Raw genomic sequence first — 10,091 nt, 5'->3', positions numbered from 1 at the left:
AGTCTTCCGCTGCTTCCATGCTTTGGTCAGATCGTTCTGTCATGAAAGATCAAGGAAGCAAATGCAGTTTAAACTCTTTAATGATTGTAATGTAGATCACATAGGGACAGTGTGGCAAGGTTCAAGGAGGTGATGGAAGAAGACAAGGGATCGGCGAATACTGGAGCTTGTGTGCTTTATTAAACAAAACAAAAAACTCTTTCCACAGCGTCTCAGCGCTTCACAATAAACTTGCATACACAGTCGGACAGCCTCTTTCCCGCTGATTCACAGCTTCCTTCTCAGTCGAACGGATCACTCCTTCCACAGCTTCAGCTCACGGTGTCGACACACAAGCTCCAGTCTCTCTCCCTGAGGTGTCCCACTGGCCCGCTTAAATACTCTCCCAACGCCAATCACTGGAATCACAGACAGGTGTTTATCATTTGAACTTGACCCGCTTACTTCCCGCTCGGCTCCTCCCCCGCTCTCCTGCCGCAGACAGCGCTAAACCACGCCCCCCATACCACATACCCCCACCGCCCGACTCAGGCCGGGGAGCCGTCCGGCCTGCAGCCCCCCCCCCTCCGGGAGAGAAAGTCAGCCACAGCCATCTATGCACCCGGCCTGTGGATCACCTTGAATTTGAAAGGTTGTAGTGCCAGATACCAACGGGTGATCCGCGCGTTGGCATCTTTCATGCGGTGGAGCCACTGCAGGGGAGCGTGGTCGGTACAGAGGGTGAACTCCCGGCCCAGGAGATAATAGCGGAGGGTGAGGACGGCCCATTTGATGGCTAACGCCTCTTTCTCAATGGTGCTGTACATCGTCTCCCTCTTAGAGAGCTTACGACTGATGTACAGCACCGGCCGTTCCTCGCCCTCTATCTCCTGGGTCAAGACCGCACCCAATCCTCTGTCCGACGCGTCTGTCTGCAGAGAAAAGGGAAGAGAAAAATTAGAAGCCTGTAAAAGCGGGCCGCCACACAGAGCTGCCTTTATCTGGGTAAAAGCCTGTTGACATTGCTCCGTCCACTGGACGGTATCTGGCGCCCCCTTTTTAGTTAGATCAGTCAGCGGGCTAGCAAGGTCCGAATAATCAGGCACAAATCTCCTATAATATCCCGCCAGCCCCAGGAACTGTCTAACCTCCTTTTTGGTCTTGGGTCTCGGACAGGTCGCAATCGCTGCTGTCTTGTCAATTTGGGGACGCACCTGCCCGTGGCCCAAGTGGAAGCCCAGATACCTGACCTCCACGCGCCCAACCGCACACTTCTTCGGGTTGGCCGTGAGCCCCGCCCTCCTCAGCGACTTGAAAACCGCTCGCAAATGCTGCATATGCCGCTGCCAATCATTACTATAGATGATAATATCATCCAAGTATGCCGCAGCATATGCCGCATGCGGCCGTAGAATCCGGTCCATCAAGCGCTGGAAGGTGGCAGGTGCCCCGAACAAACCGAACGGAAGGGTGACAAATTGGTGTAATCCGAACGGCGTCGTGAAAGCAGTCTTTTCTTTGGACATTGGAGATAAGGGGATCTGCCAATATCCCTTCGTTAAATCCAGTGTCGAATAAAAACGAGCCGTGCCTAACCGATCGAGTAACTCGTCAACCCTTGGCATTGGATATGCATCGAATTTCGATACAGCATTCACCTTGCGGTAATCCACACAGAACCGGACTGTGCCGTCGGTTTTAGGTAGGGATGCACCGATACCGATACCGGTATCTGGTATCGGCCTCGATACCACATTTTCTAAAGTACTCGTACTCGTTAAAAGTCCCCCGATACCGGGGGACCGATACCATGTTCTGAGAAATGGGTTAATCACAGGCGCCGAGTGCCCACCCCCAGGCTCCGGCTGCAGCTCAGAGCGGGGAGATGGGGAGACATGTCAGCCGTGTGGAACAGTGATGCGCGGGTCAATGTATAAACAACCCGCACACTACCAACGTTTTCAACTACCCGCCCGCTACTCGGACCGCAAAAAAAGTAAGAAAATATTGTACCCGACCCTCTTCCTGACCGTATTTTTTAAAAGTAGTACATACTCATCGTAGCGTCATTGGGCCATAAACTTGTAACAACACAGCATCGCAAGAAGACGTAGCCTACATATAACAAAGGCAGCACTTTGGTCATCATCTTTCATTATTTTGGTAAATGTCTCCCACACTTACTCTTTCTATTTGTGTATTTGCGGAGCTTCCACTCCCCAGTCTTCACCTTTTCTCTTGCCGCCTCCATCTCTCTGCAGACTAGTGATCATAGACATGGCCGGTTCGTGAACGAATCGGTTCTTTTTCATGAACCGGTCGAACCAGTACGCTAAATCGAACTGAATCATTCGCAACAGTTCACGTCTTGCGTCAGTGCTGATCCACAAGTTACTACAGTTACTCACTTTCAGACATGCCTGACAGTCCCTCCGAGTTGAAATAAACCAATATCCCGAATTATATCTTACTGAAGTTCACTGAACTGAGACATGTTGTTGCCACAGCTGAGAGAAGTGATGAGAACGAGCAGCTGATACTGCGCATCCGCGTAGTAACGAACGCAGAGGTACAGCGGTTCTCGGATCACACCAGTACAGAACTGAGAACTGTTTAGACTGAGCTTGTGTGTTATCTTCGTGCCAGTTATTCAGCCAATAAATAAATTCGGCCTATATATTTCATAGAAAATTGTATCTAGTACTATATAAATACAAAGGTTTAATTGGCATCTTTTTCCAAACGACCTGACCGACCGCGACCCGAATATCATTAAAAATATTTTTGGATGACCCGTAACTGCGGGTAACCGCGGGTGACCGCGGCGCAGGTACCCGCTCATTTTGGATCAACCCGTGCATCACTGGTGTGGAACAATTTCAAAGTGAATGGCTTTGGGTTAGGAGAATAAGTTTACTTGTAGTCGCTAAGTTACTTATAGTCAGTTGAATGTCTGTTGGGGGACCAATTAAATAAAGTGTTATCGGATATTAAGCTGATCGTACTAATACTCTAGTCTACTAATACTCTAATGACACTTAGTTGACATGTAATTGAAAAGTTACCTATAGTTAGTAAAGTGGACTATCGAAATAAAGTGTTCCCAAGTAATTTAATCAAGGACCTAAAAACCCGTATATAAAAATATTTAAATCATGTTTTTTTTTTTATTAAGTACTCGGTATCGGTATCGGCGAGTACTGAAATGCAAGTACTCGTACTCGTACTCATTTTCCAAAAAAGTGGTATCGGTGCATCCCTAGTTTTAGGCACTAAAACTATCGGGCTTGCCCAGTCACTGTTGGATTCCTCTATTACTCCCATATCCAGCATCGCCGTTAATTCATCCTGAACTACCTTTTTCTTGTGTTCGGGTAATCTATACGGCCGGCTGCGAATCACCACGCCCGGCTCCGTCTCAAAGTGGTGCTGTATGAGATTCATTCGGCCAGGGAGGGGCGAGAACACATCTGCGAATTCCGCTTGTAACTGTTGAATGTCTGGGACGGCGAGAGGTGGTCTCCACAAGCGGCCAGAGGGAGGGATTGCACTTTTACATTCGCCTCTGGCCCGAGATCCTCCTCCCCACTCACCACCGTCGCCAGCATCGCTGACTCCACCTCATTCCATCTTTTAAGGAGGTTGAGGTGGTATGTTAGATGCGCTCCCCCCCTATCTGAACGAACGACTTCATAGTCAAGATCATTAACTCGCCGTGTAACCACAAACGGTCATTGCCACTTTGCGAGTAATTTCGAGCTGGATGTGGGAAGTAATACGAGCACTTTATCTCCCGGTGCAAATTTCCGTAGTTTAGCCCCCCTATTGTACAGCCGACGTTGTCTATCCTGCGCCTGCAACAAATTCTCCATGGAGAGCCGCCCCAAAGTGTAAAGTTTTGTTCGCAGGTCCAGGACATAATGAATTTCATTTTTACTATTAGAAGGTCCGTCCTCCCAAGCCTCTCTAAGCACATCCAATACCCCGCGGGGCTGACGCCCATAGAGAAGCTCGAAGGGGGAAAACCCCGTGGAGGCTTGCGGGACCTCCCGTACAGCGAACAAGAGGGGTTCTAACCACTTATCCCAATTTTTGGCGTCTTCCCGCACGAACTTACGAATCATGGATTTTAACGTGCGATTAAATCGTTCCACCAGGCCGTCCGTTTGTGGGTGATAGACGCTGGTGCGAATCGATTTAACGCCCAATAACTCATACAGTTTGCGTAAGGTCCGTGACATAAACGCCGTGCCCTGGTCGGTGAGAATCTCTTTCGGGATTCCCACCCAGGAGATTAATGAAAACAGCGCACTCACAACACTTTTAGCCGAGATATTGCGAAGAGGCACTGCCTCCGGGTATCGCGTTGCATAATCCACCAGGACCAATGCAAAGCGATGCCCCCGTGCTGATCGCTCTAATGGCCCGATGAGGTCCATCCCAATTCATTCGAAGGGGACCTCAACTAACGGTAGAGGGCACAATGGTGCTTTACTATGGGCCGGAGGGTTCACTAACTGACATTCATGACAAGACACGCACCACCTGCGCACGTTCTCATGAATGCCCGGCCAAAAGAATCGGGTCATTAAGAGATTTAACGTGGCTGCCTGCCCGAGGTGTCCAGCCATCGGATTAGAATGAGCCGCCTGGAAAAGCATTTCCCGACGGCTTTTAGGAACTAACAACTGGGTTGTATCTTGCTTTGTCTGGCTGTCCTGAGTCACCCGATACAACCTATCTTTAATCATGGCCAAGGAGGTGATGGAAGAAGACAAGAGATCGGCGAATACTGGAGCTTGTGTGCTTTATTAAACAAAACAAAAAACTCTTTCCACAGCGTCTCAGCGCTTCACAATAAACTTGCATACACAGTCGGACAGCCTCTTTCCCGCTGATTCACAGCTTCCTTCTCAGTCGAACGGATCACTCCTTCCACAGCTTCAGCTCACGGTGTCGACACACAAGCTCCAGTCTCTCTCCCTGAGGTGTCCCACTGGCCCGCTTAAATACTCTCCCAACGCCAATCACTGGATTCACAGACAGGTGTTTATCATTTGAACTTGACCCGCTTACTTCCCGCTCGGCTCCTCCCCCGCTCTCCTGCCGCAGACAGCGCTAAACCACGCCCCCCATACCACAGACAGTCAATAAACAGGCAAAGAGTTAGTGACGCAGGGGATCCGATGGTCAGGTGCAGCGTGCAGTGGTGATGGTGGTTGTAGCGGCAAACAGTAACCGCTAAGAGGCTGAGTAGAGGGAATAAAAGGTGACGCGTTTCCACTGCAGATCCAAATGATTTATTGTAACATTGGAATGAACATGATGGATGATGACAGAAAAGTAAACCAAAAGTAATGAAATAGAACAAAACTAAAATGAAATGAAAACGGTCAACAGAAAGTGAGTGTCCCAGCTACTCACCCCCTTCCAACCTGCTAACCACACACAAACTAACAGGTAATATGCACCTACAACAAATGACGTAACAAACTGAAAAAACAAATTTCAAAATAAAAGACACCAACCTAAACCTGGCACCTACACTCCAGCCCCTGATTATTACACCCCAAAAATGTAATAATCACAACAATACACCACAATCACACAAACTGTACATAACTGCATAATTACTTACATAGAAATTGCTAAATCTTATTTCATGTGTGTAAATGTGTGCATGTGTAAATGTCCAATTCTTCAATGTGCAAACAGTGGCCATAATCAACTGAAATAAACATGTCAATCAAACAGTCTTTAGTCAAAGTCTTCAGTAAGTCATTTGAGAGCTCTCATAAGTCAATTAGTCAGTCAGTCGGTTATGAATAATTAAAAGTCCTCAGTTTCAAGAAGAAGGCAAACTTTAGTAATAGGTCTGGTCAAGCAAGAACTCTTGGTCTTGATTCTTACTTGACGTGTCAATCCCCTTTTATCCTGTGTGATCTGAGTAATCTTGCCCATAATCCATGAGCTCCTTGGTGCAGTATCATCCACTACAAGCACAACATCTCCCACTTGAAAATTGCGTTTCTTCACCAGCCACTTCTGGCGTTCTTGTAATTGAAGTAGATACTCCCCAATCCATCTCTTCCAAAATAGATCCGCCATGTATTGAATCTGTCGCCAACGTCGTCGTGAATACAGATCATCCCTTTCAAATAGTCCAGGTGGTAAAGACGGCTGTGTTTTTAAAAGGAGAAGATGGTTTGGAGTAAGGGCTTCCAAATCATTAACATCCAAAGATGCTCTGGATATTGGACGATTATTAAGGATTGATTCCACTTCACAAAGGAGTGTGTAAAGACCCTCCTCGTAGCCATTTCTGTTGACTAAATTGTAGCGGCAAACAGTAACCGCTAAGAGGCTGAGTAGAGGGAATAAAAGGTGACGCGTTTCCACTGCAGATCCAAATGATTTATTGTAACATTGGAATGAACATGATGGATGATGACAGAAAAGTAAACCAAAAGTAATGAAATAGAACAAAACTAAAATGAAATGAAAACGGTCAACAGAAAGTGAGTGTCCCAGCTACTCACCCCCTTCCAACCTGCTAACCACACACAAACTAACAGGTAATATGCACCTACAACAAATGACGTAACAAACTGAAAAAACAAATTTCAAAATAAAAGACACCAACCTAAACCTGGCACCTACAGTGGTGGTGAATCCAACGACGAACAGTATCCAGACGACAGCGAACAAGAACCAGAGATGACCATGACTGAGCGAGACAGGAGACAACACACCGGGAACCACAAACAACAATCTGACAAAGTAGATGAGAAGTTGATGAGAATATATACACATAAATGATCGACTGCAGCTAGTGATGGATGATTGCTGATGAGCACTGAATATATGACACGCCCTCCTAATCAGCACACACACAACAATAACAGAGCCACGAGACGAGAAGTAGACATAGGATTTACCAACCGTGACATGTGGTTATTATACACTTTTTTGTTTGTTATTTTCAGTCCATTAGACAGACTGGGTTCTGTAAGTTTTTTTTTTTTAATTTATTATTATTATTATTTATCAAGTCACTACACAATCAATGCCTGAGAGACTAGTGTTGAGGCTGTAGTGCATACAGTTTGGGTGTGATGCACATTGTATGACAGGCAGTACTTGTTTTCTTTGTATTCATTTTGCCTGGTCCTTAAATTACAGGCTGGACTAAATACTAGTGTTATCCCAAATGGATTTGTGTTTTGGGCCTTCTATTGTACCACGCCTATTCATTGCTTGTAAGAATTTGCAGTGATGCTTATGGTATGTGCGTATTCGAATATGACTGGGTTGGATTATGACCCATTCTTTGTTCTGGAATGAATAAGGCCATTAAGATTGGTAAGGTAATGACGCAGCTGAAACATTTGGAGGGGGATATTATATTTTTACAGGAAACAAATCTTAAAACATCTGATATCCAAAGAATCAAAAAGCCTTGGATGAGTCATGTATTTCACTCAAAATTCTCGTCGAAAGCTAGGGGGGCTGCTATTATTATTACCAAGAATATATTGTTTAAGCCAGCACATATTACTGAGGATGTCAGTGGCCGCTACGTGATAGTATCGGGTTTGCTACAGAACCTTTCAGTAGTCCTAGTTTCTATCTATGCTCCCAACTGGGACGATGACCAATCTAATTCTGCTAAAGTAGTTTTTAATTGCTCATCCCATCTAGGAATTTCGGATCCCTGGAGATTTAAAAATCCCCAGAGTAAAGTTTTCTCTTTTTTTTCTCCGCCTCACCAAACCTTTTCTCGGATTAACTTTTTCCTGATTGATAATAAATGGTTGCATCTGGTTACCGATAGTGGCTATCACCCCATAGTTGTTTCGGACCATGCCCCCACTTCACTTGATATTAACCTTCTTCTTAGTGTTATCTCCTCACCACTTTGGAAGTTTAGTTCCCATTTACTGGCGCATCATGAGTTTGAGAACTTTGTGGCCACTGTAATGGATTTTTTTTCCCTGAACCTGACTACTCTACAATAATACTCACTCTAGTTGGCCAAGTCTTATACTTTTACCAGCGCATCTACACATCGACGTCCGCTGAGTCAATTAAACCTACCCTCTACCCTAGCGCATCTCCAGTCGACGTCCGCCGGGTACTAATCCTATAACCCTAGCGCATCTCCAGTCGACGTCCGCCGGGTTCTAATCCTATAACCCTGGCGCATCTACAGTCGACGTCCGCCGGGTGCTAATAATTCTAACTTACTTGTTCTTGCTGCGCAGCTTAAATAACAGACAGACTCCAGCAAATGTCCTTTCAATGCTTTTAATTACGGCCAGGAGAGTTCTCGAGCAATACTCAGAGAACTTCCCAAGTAAAAACAAGGCCGGTGGATCTCAGACAAATTCCATTGAGAATCCCCCCGAAAACACTGATACAACAGTTTTTATACAATATGGAGGCATGCCATAATGACATTAATTTCATTGGTTCTTCATAGGTAGACTGTTTTGTTACTGGGTAGAGGAGACTTTGTTTTAATGTTTCTAACTTAGTCATCTGTCTAGTTCCATTTCCCATATTTGTTATTTATACACAGTCAGGTGTTTGACACACATACATTCATCTCAGGACATTGTATCAGAGATTTGGCTGGTTAAATGAGGTCAAATGTCGAAACATGGTTAGCTTAATATTCAGTTTAAAATTTTCCACCACAGTTCCCCTCTCTGGCCGTAAACAAACACGGCCATATTAAATTTTAATTCTTCTAATCAATTTTCAATACCTGCATGATCCCATTAAGAGTGACTTTAAAGGGTTAGTTCACCCAAAAATGAAAATTAAGTCATTAATTACTCACCCCCATGCTGTACCAACCCTGTAAGATCTTCGTTCATCTTCGGAACACAAATAAAGATATTTTTGATTGAATCTGAGGGCTGGATCACTCTTCCATAGACAGCCTGAGGGACTGCCTCTTGACGGCCCAGAAAGTCATTAAAAGAAAAGGTTTAAATATTCCATGTGCCTACAGTGGCTCAACTATAACTTTATCAAGCGACGAGACTACTTTTTGTGCGAAAAAAAAACGTAAATAACGACTTTATTCGACTTTCCATTACTTCCTTATGGGCGCATGCGCGAGAACTGAGACGAGACCGTTCTTCTTCGACTACTTTTTGTTACCGGCTACTCACCGCTTAGGAGTTTTACCGCCCCCTACCGTATAAGATGACGTACTGATATAGCCGGAGGCGCAAAACGTTCTGTTTACAAGCAGTACGTCATCTTATACGGTAGGGGGCGGTAAAACTCCTAAGCGGTGAGCAGCCGGTAACAAAAAGTAGTCGAAGAAGAACGGTCTCGTCTCAGTTCTCGCGCATGCGCCCATAAGGAAGTAATGGAAAGTCGAATAAAGTCGCTATTTACGTTTTTTTTCGCACAAAAAGTAGTCTCGTCGCTTGATAAAGTTATAGTTGAGCCACTGTAGGCACATGGAATATTTAAACCTTTTCTTTTAATGACTTTCTGGGCCGTCAAGAGGCAGTCCCTCAGGCTGTCTATGGAAGAGTGATCCAGCCCTCAGATTCAATCAATAATATCTTTATTTGTGTTCCGAAGATGAACGAAGGTCTTACGGGGTTGGTACAGCATGGGGGTGAGTAATAATGACTTAATTTTCATTTTTGGGTGAACTAACCCTTTAATACCACTTGTTATCTTTAACCATTTTCATCTTTTACTTTATAATTACCTGCAAGATACTCCTTCAATCAACACCCTAAGCTGTAATAGAACCAATTTCCAATGTTATCACATACACATACCATCTTCTCATTTATTCATCTCCTTCCCAACATTCTATCTTCCAGCAATCTAATTCTATCTGTAGTAAAAACTAATCATACCATAGTACACTGCCTTACAATTTTAAACCTTGAGTCAGTTTCATCATCTTTAGCTATCTTTCGAATCGCATTGATCTATTAGGCCTTTAACAGGCTAATAATTCTGATTAACCATTTTTTTATCGTATTTTGTTAGCTTTTAATTCAAGCAGCCAATTTATTTTCCTAGACAGATCTATTTAAGTATCTTTGTAAAAAAAATCTGACCAAAAACGTTCT

Source organism: Pimephales promelas, chromosome 6, assembly GCF_988280905.1.
Source record: "Pimephales promelas chromosome 6, fPimPro1.hap1.1, whole genome shotgun sequence".
Classification (NCBI taxonomy): domain Eukaryota; kingdom Metazoa; phylum Chordata; class Actinopteri; order Cypriniformes; family Leuciscidae; genus Pimephales; species Pimephales promelas.
The sequence above is the reverse complement of the archived record's forward strand: the minus strand, read 5'-3'. Positions refer to the sequence as shown.